This window comes from Procambarus clarkii, chromosome 67 (genome assembly GCF_040958095.1).
Source record: "Procambarus clarkii isolate CNS0578487 chromosome 67, FALCON_Pclarkii_2.0, whole genome shotgun sequence".
Lineage (NCBI taxonomy): Eukaryota > Metazoa > Arthropoda > Malacostraca > Decapoda > Cambaridae > Procambarus > Procambarus clarkii.
Window position 1 is genome coordinate 14,337,088 of NC_091216.1, and position 19,883 is coordinate 14,356,970.

At 48.3% G+C, this 19,883-nt stretch overlaps 1 protein-coding gene across 9 annotated transcripts in view; it reads left to right on the top strand.

Annotated features, from left to right (window-relative positions):
• The first annotated feature begins 1,156 nt into the window (after window positions 1-1,156).
• Window positions 1,157-19,883, top strand: part of LOC123767550 (sodium voltage-gated channel paralytic) — a 328,629-nt gene continuing 309,902 nt past the window's right edge. For 7 of the 9 annotated variants that reach the window (XM_069310354.1, XM_069310345.1, XM_069310347.1 and 4 more), the window contains exons 1-2: window positions 1,158-1,229; window positions 1,361-1,597. The gene's annotated coding sequence lies outside the window, so the exon portion shown is untranslated. Of the gene's footprint in view, window positions 1,230-1,360; window positions 1,598-19,883 lie in introns of all 9 variants that reach the window. The other 2 variants (XM_069310346.1, XM_069310351.1) reach the window with 1 other exon arrangement.

Here is a 19,883-nt window from a genome sequence, read left to right on the forward strand (position 1 = left end):
GAGAGAGAGAGAGAGAGAGAGAGAGAGAGAGAGAGAGAGAGAGAGAGAGAGAGAGAGTTGTTGTTCTTTAAGATTCTCTACTTGGAACAAAAAGTTGCAAGCAGCACGGGGTATGGTGAGCCCGTAGAGAGAGAGAGAGAGGAAGAAATGGAGGTGGTCGAGTTTTTATGATGATAGCAATGAGCTACAGCTGATGGTTATAGCCGGAGATTGTGTTAAAGTCAGGAGATGTCCTTGTCCCATGCGTTAAATGCTTGGAGCCTTGATGCGTTAAATGCGACGCCTTAATGCTTGGAGAGTTTGCTTTGCTCTCCCGCCGTGTGGGAAGGTGTGATAAGGGTGAGCTGCTCTCCTGTGGTATCCTGTGAGTGTGACGGACGACCATGCTCCTCACCTGGGTATAGGGATGACCTGCCCTCCAGAGGCAAGGTGAGGGTTGGACGGCAGCCTGCCATCTGAGGGCAAGTTATGCCTGCCTTCTGCTGCAAGGTGAGGGCGGCCTGCTTTATACTTAATGCAACTCACTCCACTTTCCACACTCACACTCACACACTCACTCTCGAAACACACTCATTTTCCCACCACACACACATGCAGTCCCTATGCCATCTTTATATATATATATATATATATATATATATATATATATATATATATATATATATATATATATATATATATATATATATATATATATATAATCCATCCCATGCTCTTCCAACAACATAGAGCATGTGTTAAGAAACTATGCACGTGTATTTAAGTTCATATTCCTCATTTCGTGAGAAGATTGAGCTTCTGTAAAATTATTGTGCAATGGAGCCCAAGGGTGGAGACTGGGGCTGCGCGGCGAGGCTGCGCACAAGGGTGTGTGTTCGTGCGTGTGGCAGTGATCACCCGCCGCATGCTGCCAAAGCATGATATTTCGTTTCTTCTTGTAAAGCTATACGTCTTACTTGGGAATATAATCAATCAAAATGTATGCATTTTTTATCAGTGTATAATATACGAAAAGAAATCGAAAGATAAAGTAAACAAATTCAGAACTACGACCGTTGTTCTGGAATGATCGTTTAGTAGGTCTTACGTGCCATGAATTTGTATGGTGCAGTACGACATCTCCTCTGCCACTCCTGGCAACTCACTGCCAAACATTCACTAGTTCCATTGTGAGCCTGACCTTAGACCTGTGAGGAACTGCCGCAGGCCGACTGTGTTGTGTAATATTGGTAATAATATATATTTACCCTTTTCATAAGGCTATTACAATGTTTAGCGTCATAAACTTTATAATGGCCTTTGGATACGGTAAATTAGGTATTACCGAATCATAAAACCTTAGTGCCATTTTGATTCCCAGAGGACATACTAAGTGCATATAGGTGTAGCGGTGAAAGTGAGCAGAAAGTGAAACTGAGTTTGAGTAGAGCGTAGAGTTTAGCGCCTAATGTGGCCGTCCTGGTGATGGTGTAGTGGAGTGGAGGTGGAGCCGGCGGAGTGGTCGACGGCTGCTTCGCCACCATGGATCCCTAGTCCGTCATGGGAGTGTCTTCCCTGACCGACGAGACCACGCTGGATCACGGATAACATGCCCAAGGTAACCCCCTTCCTCTCACCGGGTCCCAACACCTCCTCCTCACTCTACCCTGCCCTCTACACCCTCGGCAACACCCTCCCCGGTCTCCAGTCACTTTCCTCACCCTGCGTGATGTCCTCACTCTCTTGTGTTCCCCTTTATATCGCTGGCCGGCTCCCTGCCCCTCCGCCCTGGCCATACCCTGGCCCCGAGCCCTACACACCCTGGCCCCGAGCCCTACACACCCTGGCCCCGAGCCCTACACACCCTGGCCCCGAGCCCTACACACCCTGGCCCCGAGCCCTACACACCCTGGCCCCGAGCCCTACACACCCTGGCCCCGAGCCCTACACACCCTGGCCCCGAGCCCTACACACCCTGGCCCCGAGCCCTACACACCCTGGCCCCGAGCCCTACACACCCTGGCCCCGAGCCCTACACACCCTGGCCCCGAGCCCTACACACCCTGGCCCCGAGCCCTACACACCCTGGCCCCGAGCCCTACACACCCTGGCCCCGAGCCCTACACACCCTGGCCCCGAGCCCTACACACCCTGGCCCCGAGCCCTACACACCCTGGCCCCGAGCCCTACACACCCTGGCCCCGAGCCCTACACACCCTGGCCCCGAGCCCTACACACCCTGGCCCCGAGCCCTACACACCCTTGGCCTGTACGCGCCCCCATCCCTCAGGACCTCCCCTGCCATCTTTGTCTGAGTGACCTAGCCGCCTCCGCCTCCCGCCCTAAATATTTGACTCTGCTACCGGCACACTGCCCTATACGTCCTTACTGCTGCTGTCCTCCACCCTCCCGCCCACCCTCCGGCCCACCCTCCGGCCCTAAACTGGCCCACCCTCCGGCCCACTCTCCGGCCCACTCTCCGGCCCACTCTCCGGCCCACCCTCCGGCTCACCCTCCGGCCCACTCTCCGGCCCACTCTCCGGCCCACCTTCCGGCCTACCCTCCGGCCCACCCTCCGACCCACTCTCCGGCCCACTCTCTGGCCCACTCTCCGGCCCACCTTCCGGCCTACCCTCCGGCCCACCCTCCGGCCCACTCTCCGGCCCACCCTCCGGCCCACCCTCCGGCCTACCCTCCGGCCCACCCTCCGGCCCACTCTCCGGCCTACCTTCCGGCCCACCCTCCGGCCCACCCTCCGGCCCACCCTCCGGCCCACCTTCCGGCCCACCCTCCGGCCCACCCTCGGGTCTATTTCAGTCTCACTTCCCCACCTTCTCAGCTGGCCATCTCAGCTTACAGTCACGACCTGTCAATCAGTTGATAACTTTGGCCTGCCTTGCACATAGCTCGGCTCACACTTGCCCCTCAATCTCAACTCGTCTATGGAACTGCAGCCTGCCGACCTTCCTAGTCCGCCCTAAGCCAGCCAGCCGCGTCGCCTCAACCCCGCCCTGCTTCTGTCCTACATCTCGCCAAATATTGACGTATATTCCGGCCTGCAGCCTAACCTGCAGCCACTCCCGCCGCGCCTGCAACCGGAGTCCGTCCCTACTACTCTGCGCCCTAGTTAGTTCCTCTTACAGGCTGTCCTGCACTTGATCCCTCATTCCTTGTGTGTTGTAACCACACACAAGGAATGTGTGTGGTTACAACACACTCTTACACCCTACTTTTAACTTGTTACAGGCTGGCTACATCCTACTCCACCTTATACCTTGGTTACACCCTACTCAACCTTGTGTGTGTGTGTGTTTATTTACTATTTCTGTATTTACTATTTGTGTCTGCGGAATCGAGCTGTTTAGCTCTTGGACCCCGCCTTTCTAGCCAATCTAATTTTCCTATAAGTGAAATATAAATACTACTTGTATTTCTAACACACACACACACACACACACACACACACACACACACACACACACACACACACACACACACACACACACACACTGCACCTTACGACACTGGAAGACAGAAGAGTAAGGGGGGACATGATCACAACCTACAAAATCCTCAGGGGAATCGACCGGGTAAACATGGATGAACTATTCAACACTGGTGGGACGCGAACAAGGGGACACAGGTGGAAACTGAGTACCCAAATGAGCCACAGGGACGTTTGAAAGAATTTTTTCAGTGTCGGAGTAGTTAACAGGTGGAATGCATTAGGCAGTGATGTGGTGGAGGCTGACTCCATACACAGTTTCAAGTGTAGATATGATAGAGCCCAGTAGGCTCAGGAACCTGTACATTAGTTGATTGACAGTTGAGAGGCGGGACCAAAGAGCCAGAGCTCATCCCCCGCAAGCACAATTAGGTAAGTACACACACACATACATACACAGGAAGCAGCCCGTAACAGCTGTCTAACTCCCAGGTACCTATTTACTGCTAGGTAACAGGGGTATCAGGGTGAAAGAAACTGCCCATTCTTGTTTCTCCCCGGCGCCGGGAATCGAACCCGGGCCACATGATTACGTGTCCAGCGTGCTGTCCACACAGCCACCGGCGCTCCCTCCCCCCTGTGCGTGTGCGCGCGCGTGTGTGTGTGTGTACTTACCTAAGTGTAATTACCTAAGTGTAGTTACAGGATGAGAGCTACGCTCGTGGTGTCCCGTCTTCCCAGCACTCTTTGTCATATAACGCTTTGAAACTACTGACGGTCTTGGCCTCCACCACCTTCTCACCTAACTTGTTCCAACCGTCGACCACTCTGTTTGCGAAAGTGAATTTTCTTATATTTCTTTGGCATCTGTGTTTAGCTAGTTTAAATCTATGACCTCTTGTTCTTAAAGTTCCAGGTCTCAGGAAATCTTCCCTATCGATTTTATCAATTCCTGTTACTATTTTGTACGTAGTGATCATGTCACCTCTTTTTCTTCTGTCTTCTAGTTTTGGCATATTTAATGCTTCTAACCTCTCCTCGTAGCTCTTGCCCTTCAGTTTTGGGAGCCACTTAGTAGCATGTCTTTGCACTTTTTCCAGTTTGTTGATGTACTTCTTAAGATATGGGCACCACACAACCGCTGCATATTCTAGCTTTGGCCTAACAAAAGTCGTAAACAATTTCTTTAGTATTTCGCCATCCATGTATTTAAAAGCAACTCTGAAGTTAGAAAGCGAGGCATAGGCTCCTCGCACAACGTTCTTATGTGGTCCTCAGGTGAGAGTTTTCTGTCTAGCACCACCCCTAGATCTCTTTCTTTATCAGAATTCTTTAAAGATTTCTCACATAATTTATAGTTTGTGTGGGGTCTATGTTCACCTATTCCACATTCCATAACATGGCATTTATTAACATTAAATTCCATTTGCCAAGTGGTGCTCCATATACTTATTTTGTCCAGGTCATTTTGAAGGGCATGACAATCATCTAAGTTTCTTATCCTTCCTATTATCTTAGCATCATCAGCAAACATGTTCATATAGTTCTGTATACCAACTGGTAGATCATTTATGTAGACAATAAACATCACTGGTGCAAGAACTGAACCCTGTGGTACTCCACTTGTGACATTTCTCCAGTCAGATACATTGCCTCTGATCACTGCCCTCATTTTTCTATCAGTCAGAAAAATTTTCATCCATGTTAGAAGCTTACCTGTCACCCCTCCAATATTTTCCAGTTTCCAGAACAACCTCTTTTGGGGAACTCTGTCGAAAGCCTTTTTTTAGGTCCAGATGCAGTCAACCCAACCATCTCTTTCCTGTAATATCTCTGTTACTCGATCATAGAAACTGAGTAAATTCGATACACAGGATCTTCCAGATCGAAAACCATACTGTCTGCCTGATATTATATAATTTCTCTCCAGGTGTTCCACCCATTTAGTTTTGATTAGTTTTTCCATTACTTTCACTATTACACTTGTCAATGATACAGGTCTATAATTGAGGGGGGTCTTCCCTGCTGCCGCTATTGTAGATTGGAACTATGTTAGCCTGTTTCCACACATCAGCTGCGACTTCTGTAAACAGGGATGCCTGAAAGATCAGGTGAAGTGAAATGCTGAGCTCAGGTGAACATTCTCTCAGAACCCATGGTGAAACTTCAACTGGGCCAACTGCTTCTTACTTAGCTCCTTTAGCATATTTTCCACTTCATCTCTAGACACCTCTATACGCTCTATGTTGTTCTCTGGAATTCTTATTGTGGCTGGTTCTCTGAAGATTTCATTTTGTACAAACACACTTTGGAACTTTTCGTTTAATGTTTCACACATTTCTTTTTCATTTTCCGTGAATCTGTTTCCCATTTTCCACCTCTGGATATTATCCTTTACCTGCAATTTGTTGTTTATGAATTTGTAGAATAGGCCCGGTTCTGTTTTACATTTATCCGCTATCCCTTTTTCAAAATTTCTTTCTGCCTTTCTCCTCACTGCCGTGTACTTGTTTCTCGCATTTTTGTATTGCTGGTATGGTTGGGGGTTTGGCCTCTTCCTGTATTGATTACATTTTTGTGTCTTTTGGTCTCTGGCCCTCTCGCAATTTCAGTTGAACCAATCCTGTTTTCTGGCCCTGCATGTCTGTTTTGGTATGAATGTTTGTGTGACTTCATCGTATATTTTGCAAAATTTGGCATACATTTCATTTACTTCCTTAGCTAGCAGCAAGACTGTCCAATTACACTCATTAAAAATTTTTCGAAGTTCCCTATAGTGACCTCTGTTGAAATAGAGTTTATCAACTGTTTCAATGTCCCCATTTTCTTCTAGATGATATCTTAAAGCATAATCAATGTCTAACAGGACGTGATCACTCTTTCCCAAGGGAGGAAGGTACTGGATGTCAAATATCTCTTCTTCTTTCCTGGTGAATACTAGATCCAGTACTGACGGTACATCTTCTTCATTCTTGTGGCCTGCTTTGTGTTGATACAAGAACGTCTCCAAGATGAGGTTTACAAATCTGCATGTCCAAAAGTCTTCCGTCCTTGCTTCATAGGCCTCCCAGTCTATTGCTTTAAAGTTGAAGTACCTAGTATCAATAGTCGTGATTTATCTTTATCTGCTTGTACAATAATCTCTCTCATGACCATTATGAGGCCCTCTCGTTTGTCATCCAGTTCTTCCTTTTGCTTGCTAGTGGGCTGTAGGCATTTACAATTATCAGCTTATCATCCTGATTCCAGACCTGCAATGCCTTTATGTCAATACCTCGGGGATTTTCAAATATTAATTCTCTTACCTTCAGGTGTTCTTTCACCAGCACAGCCACTCCTCCCCCTTTCCAAGATTTCCTGTCACGTCTCCAAACTGAATAGCCCCTTTGGAATACGACTTCATTTAATATATTTCCTTCAAGTTTCGTCTCTGATAATGCGACAATATCTGGGACCTTGAGCTGAATTATATCTTTTAACTCCAAAGTTTTTGATCTCACTCCATCTGTGTTGGTATAGACAATTTTCAGGAACATGTTCCCTTTCCCTTTGCTCTTTACTCCCCCTTCCACTAATGATTTTGTTGCCTTGTTTTTATGCAAAATTTCACAGGCTTTCCAGTTCCTGACACTTTGTAGAAAAACAAATTTCTGTCTTCATTTCTATCCCCATTTAGACGTTTTGCTTCAATGAGGTTCATTTCCATCTTTTCTCTGTCTTCCTTTGAGAGGTCTTGTCTTATTGACCAAAGTTTGCTAACCTCATCACTCTGCAATTTCCTGGCATTTCAAAGCACTTCCATCATGTTTTTCACTCCATTAAACGTCACTCTTAAGGGGCGGTTCTTGTCTTTCTCATATTTTCCTATTCTTCTAAAATCACTGACATTTTCCTTTGAGCCTTCTCCTAAACCTACTATTTTCTCTATGATTTTCATCTCTTCTGCAGCTCGGTACACCCAAGATGAAATTTCCTTCTCTAAACATCCAAAAATTATTATGAACTTCAATCTAGGGAGCCGGTCGGCCGAGCGGACAGCACGCTGGATTTGTGATCCTGTGGTCCTGGGTTCGATCCCAGGCGCCGGCGAGAAACAATGGGCAGAGTTTCTTTCACCCTATGCCCCTGTTACCTAGCAGTAAAATAGGTACCTGGGTGTTAGTCAGCTATCACGGGCTGCTTCCAGGGGTTGGAGGCCTGGTCGAGGACCGGGCCGCGGGGACACTAAAGCCCCGAAATCATCTCAAGATAACCTCAAGATCTGCAGTGTTTTGTACTAGTTTACTGTTGGTTACCAGTTCTTTGCTAATTGCTTGCCTAATTTCTGCTTCTTGTTGATCATTTCTGGTTTTGACTTTCGAACACACTTCCTTGATTGTCTCTTTCTCTTTTACAACTTGTGCATAAGTTTTTTGTTATTTCTTCTTTATACTTTTCAAGTTCTTTATTAGCTTCCTCTATTTGAGTTGCCAATGAAGTTTCTCGTTGCATCTCCTTGCCTAACTCCATGTTAGCCCTCAGGCTCTCTTGGAGTTGTTTACCATATGAGTCTATTTTCTTGTTAATTTCTTCAAATTCCCTATTCTTCACTTTCCATGCCTCATTATCCTTTACTAGTTCCTTGATGTGTGTCTCCTGCATCCTTATCTTATCAGTCAAGCTGGTAATTTCCTTATGTTGCTGGAAAATACTTACTTTTAACTTACAAAACTCAATCTTGAACATTTTCTTGTTCTAATTTAATAACTTGTTCTTCATAATTCTTTAGCATGTCCTCAATGATCACTAACCTGCCAAGAAAACCACCTTTCATTACATCTTGTTGCGAGAAACCTGCAAAACATTCCCTTGCTGGGGTGCTGTTCTCCCGTGTGGTGGCGGCCATCTTTGTTGACATTCTGCTGTTTTGAAAGATTAACTTTTCTAGCCAAGATTTTTCATTCACTAACACTTATTTCTTATCTCTTAGTTTATTTTCAAATTCCCTACACCTTCATGTATTCTGGGACACCAATTCCCTACACATTCATGTATTCTGGGACACCAATTCCCTACACATTCATGTATTCTGGGACACCAATTCCCTACACATTCATGTATTCTGGGACACCAATTCCCTACACATTCATGTATTCTGGGACACCAATTCCCTACACATTCATGTATTCTGGGACACCAATTCCCTACACATTCATGTATTCTGGGACACCAATTCCCTACACATTCATGTATTCTGGGACACCAATTCCCTACCCCTTCATGTATTCTGGGACACCAATTCCCTACACATTCATGTATTCTGGGACACCAATTCCATACACATTCATGTATTCTGGGACACCAATTCCCTACACATTCATGTATTCTGGGACACCAATTCCCTACACATTCATGTATTCTGGGACACCAATTCCCTACCCCTTCATGTATTCTGGGACACCAATTCCCTACACATTCATGTATTCTGGGACACCAATTCCATACACATTCATGTATTCTGGGACACCAATTCCCAACCCCTTCATGTATTCTGGGACACCAATTCCCTACACATTCATGTATTCTGGGACACCAATTCCCTACCCCTTCATGTATTCTGGGACACCAATTCCCTACACATTCATGTATTCTGGGACACCAATTCCATACACATTCATGTATTCTGGGACACCAATTCCCTACCCCTTCATGTATTCTGGGACACCAATTCCCTACACATTCATGTATTCTGGGACACCAATTCCATACACATTCATGTATTCTGGGACACCAATTCCATACACCTTCATGTATTCTGGGACACCAATTCCCTACACATTCATGTATTCTGGGACACCAATTCCCTACACATTCATGTATTCTGGGACACCAATTCCCTACACATTCATGTATTCTGGGACACCAATTCCCTACACATTCATGTATTCTGGGACACCAATTCCCTACCCCTTCATGTATTCTGGGACACCAATTCCCTACACATTCATGTATTCTGGGACACCAATTCCATACACATTCATGTATTCTGGGACACCAATTCCCTACCCCTTCATGTATTCTGGGACACCAATTCCCTACACATTCATGTATTCTGGGACACCAATTCCCTACCCCTTCATGTATTCTGGGACACCAATTCCCTACACATTCATGTATTCTGGGACACCAATTCCATACACATTCATGTATTCTGGGACACCAATTCCCTACCCCTTCATGTATTCTGGGACACCAATTCCCTACACATTCATGTATTCTGGGACACCAATTCCATACACATTCATGTATTCTGGGACACCAATTCCATACACCTTCATGTATTCTGGGACACCAGTTCCCTACACATTCATGTATTCTGGGACACCAATTCCATACACATTCATGTATTCTGGGACACCAATTCCCTACACATTCATGTATTCTGGGACACCAATTCCCTACACATTCATGTATTCTGGGACACCAATTCCCTACACATTCATGTATTCTGGGACTCCAATTCCCTACACATTCATGTATTCTGGGACACCAATTCCCTACACCTTCATGTATTCTGGGACACCAATTCCCTACACATTCATGTATTCTGGGACACCAATTCCCTACACATTCATGTTTTCTGGGACACCAATTCCATACACATTCATGTATTCTGGGACACCAATTCCCTACACATTCATGTATTCTGGGACACCAATTCCCTACACATTCATGTATTCTGGGACACCAGTTCCCTACACATTCATGTATTCTGGGACACCAATTCCCTACACATTCATGTATTCTGGGACACCAGTTCCCTACACATTCATGTATTCTGGGACACCACTGGCAGCCCTCACCCTACTCCCAAATAAAACATGTATTACTTTAGCAGTAAGACAATACGCGTATCATGTGTCCATGGGTAAAACTCCGGACTGGGAGGCCGGGGAGGACGCTCCCACAGCTCGGTTACCACGGCTTCTATAAATGAAAACGCCACACCCCAGAAGTGACTCGAACCCGGACCTCCAGGAGCACATTGCAACTGGTGTGACGGTGCCATAATCCACTCGACCATCAGTGACCGCTCTGTGTGTGTGTGTGTGTGTGTGTGTGTGTGTGTGTGTGTGTGTGTGTGTGTGTGTGTGTGTGTGTGTGTGTGCGCGCGCGCGCGCCTTATATAATCTTGCTACACCTTTAATAAAGAACAATCATAGATACACACATACAAGGCAGAGGTCAGTTGGTCATACAACACACCACCTGTTAACACACCCAGCCTGTAGTACCCCCACACCCAGCCTGTAGTACCCCCACACCCAGCCTGTAGTACCACCACACCCAGCCTGTAGTACCACCACACCCAGCCTGTAGTACCCCCACACCCAGCCTGTAGTACCACCACACCCAGCCTGTAGTACCCCCACACCCAGCCTGTAGTTCCCCCACACCCAGCCTGTAGTACCACCACACCCAGCCTGTAGTACCACCACACCCAGCCTGTAGTACCCCCACACCCAGCCTGTAGTACCACCACACCCAGCCTGTAGTACCACCACACCCAGCCTGTAGTACCCCCACACCCAGCCTGTAGTACCACCACACCCAGCCTGTAGTACCCCCACACCCAGCCTGTAGTGCCACCACACCCAGCCTGTAGTGCCCCCACACCCAGCCTGTAGTACCCCCACACCCAGCCTGTAGTACCACCACACCCAGCCTGTAGTACCCCCACACCCAGCCTGTAGTACCACCACACCCAGCCTGTAGTACCCCCACACCCAGCCTGTAGTACCCCCACACCCAGCCTGTAGTGCCCCCACACCCAGCCTGTAGTACCACCACACCCAGCCTGTAGTACCCCCACACCCAGCCTGTAGTACCCCCACACCCAGCCTGTAGTGCCCCCACACCCAGCCTGTAGTGCCCCCACACCCAGCCTGTAGTACCACCACACCCAGCCTGTAGTACCCCCACACCCAGCCTGTAGTACCACCACACCCAGCCTGTAGTACCCCCACACCCAGCCTGTAGTACCCCCACACCCAGCCTGTAGTACCCCCACACCCAGCCTGTAGTACCACCACACCCAGCCTGTAGTACCACCACACCCAGCCTGTAGTACCACCACACCCAGCCTATAGTACCACCACACCCAGCCTATAGTACCACCACACCCAGCCTGTAGTACCCCCACACCCAGCCTGTAGTACCACCACACCCAGCCTGTAGTGCCACCACACCCAGCCTGTAGTGCCCCCACACCCAGCCCGTAGTGCCCCCACACCCAGCCCGTAGTACCACCACACCCAGCCTGTAGTACCACCACACCCAGCCTGTAGTACCACCACACCCAGCCTGTAGTACCACCACACCCTGCCTGTAGTACCCCCACACCCAGCCTGTAGTACCCCCACACCCAGCCTGTAGTACCCCCACACCCAGCCTGTAGTACCACCACACCCAGCCTGTAGTATACCACCACACCCAGCCTGTAGTATACCACCACACCCAGCCTGTAGTATACCACCACACCCAGCCTGTAGTATACCACCACACCCAGCCTGTAGTATACCACCACACCCAGCCTGTAGTATACCACCACACCCAGCCTGTAGTATACCACCACACCCAGCCTGTAGTATACCACCACACCCAGCCTGTAGTATACCACCACACCCAGCCTGTAGTATACCACCACACCCAGCCTGTAGTATACCACCACACCCAGCCTGTAGTATACCACCACACCCAGCCTGTAGTATACCACCACACCCAGCCTGTAGTATACCACCACACCCAGCCTGTAGTATACCACCACACCCAGCCTGTAGTATACCACCACACCCAGCCTGTAGTATACCACCACACCCAGCCTGTAGTATACCACCACACCCAGCCTGTAGTATACCACCACACCCAGCCTGTAGTATACCACCACACCCAGCCTGTAGTATACCACCACACCCAGCCTGTAGTATACCACCACACCCAGCCTGTAGTATACCACCACACCCAGCCTGTAGTATACCACCACACCCAGCCTGTAGTATACCACCACACCCAGCCTGTAGTATACCACCACACCCAGCCTGTAGTACCCCCACACCCAGCCTGTAGTACCCCCACACCCAGCCTGTAGTACCCCCACACCCAGCCTGTAGTACCACCACACCCAGCCTGTAGTACCCCCACACCCAGCCTGTAGTACCCCCACACCCAGCCTGTAGTACCCCCACACCCAGCCTGTAGTACCACCACACCCAGCCTGTAGTACCCCCACACCCAGCCTGTAGTACCCCCACACCCAGCCTGTAGTACCACCACACCCAGCCTGTAGTACCCCCACACCCAGCCTGTAGTATAACCCCCCCCTTCACCATACCATCCGGCCATGGTAGTCAGGGAAGCACGTCCACTGCGGTAGGTGGTAGTGGTGGTGGTGGTGGGGGGGGGGGGTCAAGGAGGTAGTTCCGTAACCAGTGGGGGAGGGGGGGGTGAGTGTCAAGACTGTCGTATTGCACCATATTGACACTGGAGCGTTCGTGCGGGTGTTGCGTGCTCAGGAACACTACCCTACACGCCTGGAACACCACCATACACGCCTGGAACACTACCATACACGCCTGGAACACCACCATACACGCCTGGAACACTATCACACACGCCTGGAACACTCCGTCACCCCGTCCTCATATCCCAGCTCCTCTTCCCTGTCAAGTATTGTGCAGGTATTCTAACGAAGCTTTTTATAAACAGAGAGTAATCACACTCTCGTGTTGCATCATTGAGCAAAAAAGATTCGTCAGAGGCGTGTGTGTGTGTGGGGGGCGGTGTGTGTGTGTGTGTGTGTGTGTGTGTGTGTGTGTGTGTGTGTGTGTGTGTGTGTGTGTGTGTGTGTGTGTGTGTGTGTGTGTGTGTGTTTCTAACCACCCCCTGTAACCCACAGAGCCGTTTTACCCCACAGACGCGACAACCCAAGGCAAAGAGTCCAGTTACCTTACGTATTGCTGTGTGATAAAAGTTAATTTACAGAGGGATTTTATGGTATTGTTTAACATAGTTTTGTTTGTGATTACTGGCTTATGAATTGGTGTTGGGGATCACCGGCTCCTTCACCTGTGATTGGGATTACTCATTACTTCACCTTAGTGTTTGCTGACTCGCCCGCACGCATTGTCTTACTGACTCCTACACTGACTCTTACACTCTTACACTGACTCCTACACTCTTACACTGACTCTTATACTGTCTCCTACACTGACTCTTACACTCTTACACTGACTCCTACACTCTTGCACTGACTCTTATACTGTCTCCTACACTGACTCTTACACTGACTCCTACACTGACTCCTACACTGACTCCTACACTGACTCCTACACTGACTCCTACACTGACTCCTACACTGACTCTTACACTGACTCCTACACTGACTCCTACACTGACTCTTACACTGACTCCTACACTGACTCCTACACTGACTCCTACAGTTGATTATTATTAACCAATTCACCTGTGTTGCTAACACTGTGCTGTGCATCTGAGATTTTGTGAATAGCCCAGATATGTGAGAATATGTGGACCGACATACACATGTGGACCAACATACACATGTGGACCAACATACACATGTGGACCAACATACACATGTGGACCAACATACACATGTGGACCAACATACACATGTGGACCAACATACACATGTGGATCAACAGGTGTGCTTGAGGTAACATCGCCTCACGACCCAGCTGAGCTGTGTTCCTGCTCGCGCTCACCCGCTGGGGATTTAATACTGAGCCATACAGATATGTATTGGATTACAGCCCTCGTGAATGTGTATTTCAGGCCTAAAGGTTGAATTTGGGTGATTACTGAGCGGTATGGGATTACTGGTCGGTATGGGATAACTGGTCGGTATGGGATTACTGGTCGGTCTGGGATTACTGAGCGGTATGGGATTACTGAGCGGTATGGGATTACTGGTCGGTATGGGATTACTGGTCGGTATGGGATTACTGGTCGGTATGGGATTACTGGTCGGTATGGGATTACTGAGCGGTATGGGATTACTGAGCGGTATGGGATTACTGGTCGGTATGGGATTACTGGTCGGTATGGGATTACTGGTCGGTACGGGATTACTGGTCGGTATGGGATTACTGAGCGGTATGGGATTACTGAGCGGTATGGGATTACTGAGCGGTATGGGATTACTGGTCGGTATGGGATTACTGGTCGGTATGGGATTACTGGTCGGTATGGGATTACTGGTCGGTATGGGATTACTGGTCGGTATGGGATTACTGGTCGGTATGGGATTACTGGTCGTATGGGATTACTGGTCGGTATGGGATTACTGGTCGGTATGGGATTACTGATCGGTATGGGATTACTGGTCGTATGGGATTACTGGTCGGTATGGGATTACTGGTCGGTATGGGATTACTGGTCGTATGGGATTACTGGTCGGTATGGGATTACTGGTCGGTATGGGATTACTGGTCGTATGGGATTACTGGTCGGTATGGGATTACTGGTCGGTATGGGATTACTGGTCGTATGGGGTTACTGGTCGGTATGGGATTACTGGTCGTATGGGATTACTGGTCGTATGGGATTACTGGTCGGTATGGGATTACTGGTCGGTATGGGATTACTGGTCGTATGGGATTACTGGTCGGTATGGGATTACTGGTCGGTATGGGATTACTGATCGGTATGGGATTACTGGTCGGTATGGGATTACTGGTCGGTATGGGATTACTGGTCGGTATGGGATTACTGGTCGGTATGGGATTACTGGTCGGTATGGGATTACTGGTCGGTATGGGATTACTGGTCGTATGGGATTACTGGTCGTATGGGATTACTGGTCGGTATGGGATTACTGGTCGGTATGGGATTACTGGTCGTATGGGATTACTGGTCGGTATGGGATTACTGGTCGTATGGGATTACTGGTCGGTATGGGATTACTGGTCGGTATGGGATTACTGGTCGGTATGGGATTACTGGTCGGTATGGGATTACTGGTCGGTATGGGATTACTGGTCGGTATGGGATTACTGGTCGGTATGGGATTACTGGTCGGTATGGGATTACTGGTCGTATGGGATTACTGGTCGTATGGGATTACTGGTCGGTATGGGATTACTGGTCGGTATGGGATTACTGGTCGTATGGGATTACTGGTCGGTATGGGATTACTGGTCGTATGGGATTACTGGTCGGTATGGGATTACTGGTCGGTATGGGATTACTGGTCGTGTGGGATTACTGGTCGGTATGGGATTACTGGTCGGTATGGGATTACTGGTCGGTATGGGATTACTGGTCGTATGGGATTACTGGTCGGTATGGGATTACTGGTCGGTATGGGATTACTGGTCGGTATGGGATTACTGATCGGTATGGGATTACTGGTCGGTATGGGATTACTGGTCGGTATGGGATTACTGGTCGGTATGGGATTACTGGTCGGTATGGGATTACTGGTCGGTATGGGATTACTGGTCGGTATGGGATTACTGGTCGTATGGGATTACTGGTCGTATGGGATTACTGGTCGGTATGGGATTACTGGTCGGTATGGGATTACTGGTCGTATGGGATTACTGGTCGGTATGGGATTACTGGTCGTATGGGATTACTGGTCGGTATGGGATTACTGGTCGGTATGGGATTACTGGTCGGTATGGGATTACTGGTCGTATGGGATTACTGGTCGGTATGGGATTACTGGTCGTATGGGATTACTGGTCGGTATGGGATTACTGGTCGTATGGGATTACTGGGTCTCGGGTTCCACTGATTGTTGCTGGGATCTTATTGGAGAAAATCTCTGGTCATTACTGTTTCCTCCTGGTATTATACAGCGGGTTATATTGTCCGTGTTGTAATGGCCTGGTTCACTGGTACAGGTGTGTGGTGGTAGTTGGCGTGGTTCACTGGTACAGGTGTGTGGTGGTAGTTGGTGTGGTTCACTGGTACAGGTGTGTGGTGGTAGTTGGCGGGGTTCACTGGTACAGGTGTGTGGTGGTAGGTGGCGTGGTTCACTGGTACAGGTGTGTGGTGGTAGTTGGTGTGGTTCACTGGTACAGGTGTGTGGTGGTAGTTGGTGTGGTTCACTGGTACAGGTGTGTGGTGGTAGTTGGTGTGGTTCACTGGTACAGGTGTGTGGTGGTAGTTGGTGTGGTTCACTGGTACAGGTGTGTGGTGGTAGTTGGTGTGGTTCACTGGTACAGGTGTGTGGTGGTAGTTGGTGTGGTTCACTGGTACAGGTGTGTGGTGGTAGGTGGCGTGGTTCACTGGTACAGGTGTGTGGTGGTAGTTGGCGGGGTTCACTGGTACAGGTGTGTGGTGGTAGTTGGTGTGGTTCACTGGTACAGGTGTGTGGTGGTAGTTGGTGTGGTTCACTGGTACAGGTGTGTGGTGGTAGTTGGTGTGGTTCACTGGTACAGGTGTGTGGTGGTAGTTGGCGGGGTTCACTGGTACAGGTGTGTGGTGGTAGGTGGCGTGGTTCACTGGTACAGGTGTGTGGTGGTAGTTGGCGGGGTTCACTGGTACAGGTGTGTGGTGGTAGTTGGCGGGGTTCACTGGTACAGGTGTGTGGTGGTAGTTGGTGTGGTTCACTGGTACAGGTGTGTGGTGGTAGTTGGCGGGGTTCACTGGTACAGGTGTGTGGTGGTAGTTGGTGTGGTTCACTGGTACAGGTGTGTGGTGGTAGTTGGTGGGGTTCACTGGTACAGGTGTGTGGTGGTAGTTGGTGTGGTTCACTGGTACAGGTGTGTGGTGGTAGTTGGTGTGGTTCACTGGTACAGGTGTGTGGTGGTAGTTGGTGTGGTTCACTGGTACAGGTGTGTGGTGGTAGTTGGTGTGGTTCACTGGTACAGGTGTGTGGTGGTAGTTGGTGTGGTTCACTGGTACAGGTGTGTGCTGTGCTGGCTGGCCACATCTAATAGTTTAGCTCTCCATGTTTCTTCACTTCCATGCGGGTTATTGTTATCCCAGTCTGTCTTTCCCTGGTTGAAATCTCCCATGATAAGCAGACGGGATCGATTTCTGCAGGAGACAGAGGCTGCCCTGTTATTTATAGTATTAACTGGCATGTTGTTCCTTTCACACTCTTGGTTATATATCACTGTTACTACTACTGCTCTTGGTCCTCCCATCGTCATGGTGCCTGTTATGTAGTCTCTGAACCCCTCACTGCCTCGGGTAACCATCTCGAAACTCCATTCTTTTCTCATCCTCACTAGGGGCACTCCTCATCCTTCTTGTTATGTTTGTAACCCTGCTTTCTTCCTGAGAGATATTCTCTGACCCGCCTTAGGACTCTTCCAGATATGCCAGCCTGCTTTTCCACTTTGAGTAGGAGTCTTTCATGCGGGACTGTATCAAAAGACTTCCGACAGTCAAGGAATATGCAGTCTGATCATCCCTCTCTTTTGTTGCATTTCTGTCATCGTGTTGTAGAACTCCATCAAGTTTGTCGTGCAAAATATTCCTTTGCTAAAACCATGCTGGTGACTTGAGACAAAAATTGATATGTTCTAGATGTTCTACTGGCCTGCTTCGGATCAGTCTCTCTAGCAACCTGCCTGGGATACTCATCAGTGATACGGGTCTGTAAATTAACGGTTTCTGTCTTCCCTTCCTTGTAGATGGCTACCACATTAGCCATTTTCTAGTTGTCAGGAAGTATCCCGTTTCTAGAAAGTTTCTAGAAAGAAGGAATTAAATATTATGGTAAGTGGGTTGCACAATACTTCAGCTGCCTCTTTTAGTATCATTGGTGATTGATATTTTGCCTGGTCCCACGGCTCTTGTCACTTCCAGTTCCTGTAGTTGTTTCTTTACTTCTTATCCTTCAGTTTGGGCTCTAAGCACTTCTGGTAAATCAGGCTCCAGCTTCAATACTTCGTGAAAGGTTTTATTAAGTTCCTCACACACCTCCTTATCATTTTCCGTGTGTTCTCCCTCACTTTTGTCCAGTGTGATAACCTGCATATTCACGGTCATCTTCCTCCTGATGTGACTAGAGAACAGTTTTGGCTGGGACATAGTCTTGTATGCTATGTCATTCTCGTACTGCTTCTCTGCCCCTCTCCTAGTTTCTGTGTACTCATTTCTGGCCTCTGTGTGTGCACTGTGGGTTCCTCCTGCTCTGTGTTCTCTATACTTCTTCCTTGCTCTTAGACTTCTCTTTGCTTCTAGACACTCTGTTAAACCATGAGGTAATGCTCGTCTTGCTGCCCTTACCCCTTGGTGGTGGTAGAAATCCTTCTTCACCTCCTTTGAGTTTGTTACGTAGTCACTCATGTGTTGTGTTGATTTTCCTTCGAGTTCTCTTCGTCATTCTGTCCGCTCCAGGAATGCTCTGACCTTCTGGTATGCTCCTCTCCTGTAAGTTAGCCAAACATTCTCACCCTTCTTACATCATTTTATGGTCTTGTCACTATATATTCAGAGATGAAAGATGCGGCACCAAAGAGCCTAAGCTCAGCCCTCGCAAGCACAACTAAGTGAGTACACAGTGGTCACTGGCTCCTAATGGCATTTCAGAGTCAAGATGCAGGCGATGAGTCACAATAACGTGGCTAAAGTAAGTTGACCAGACCACACACGTCTGAAGGGACGACGACGTTTCGGTCCGTCCTGGACCATTCTCAAGTCGATCAAGAATTTCATAGTCAATGCTTTGAATATCCGTCTTATTCTGTGGGAAGACCATATCTAGCCCAGCTGGTTGGTCTCTACACCTTCTCCTTGTTTCCTCCCTGACAAGTTGCATCACCAAGTTCCTCTCCTCTACTTCTACAAGCTTTGTTCTCCATGTGTCATCTCCTTCCTTCCTCTTGGGGCCATTGTTTTCCAGATGATTTGGCCATGGTTGACGTCTCCCATTACCAGGTGTGTGTATTCACCTAGTTGTAATCACCTAGTTGTACTTGCTGGGGTTGAACTCTGCTCTTTCGGCCCGCCTCTCAACTGTCAATCAATCAACTGTTACTAATTAGTAACTAATTTATTTTTCACACACACACACACACACACACACACACACACACACACACACACACACACACACACACGTGTGTGTATGTGTATTTACTATTTGTATTTACTATATTTCTGCATAAACGAGCAATTAGCTCTCGGACCCCGCCTTTCTAACCAATCTATTTTTCTTCAATTAGATCTACTACATATATATTTCTCTCTTAACACACGCACACTGCGTGTGTGTGTGTGTGTGTGTGTACTCGCCTATTTGTGCTCACCTATTTGTGTCTGCAGAATCGAGCATTGACTCTTGGATCCCGCCTTTCTTGCCATCGGTTGTTTAAAGCAATGACTCCTGTCCTATTTCCCTATCATACCTAATTTTAAAATTATGAATAGTATTTGCTTCCACAACCTGCTCCTAAAGTGCATTCCATTTTTTCACTACTCTCACGCTAAAAGAAAA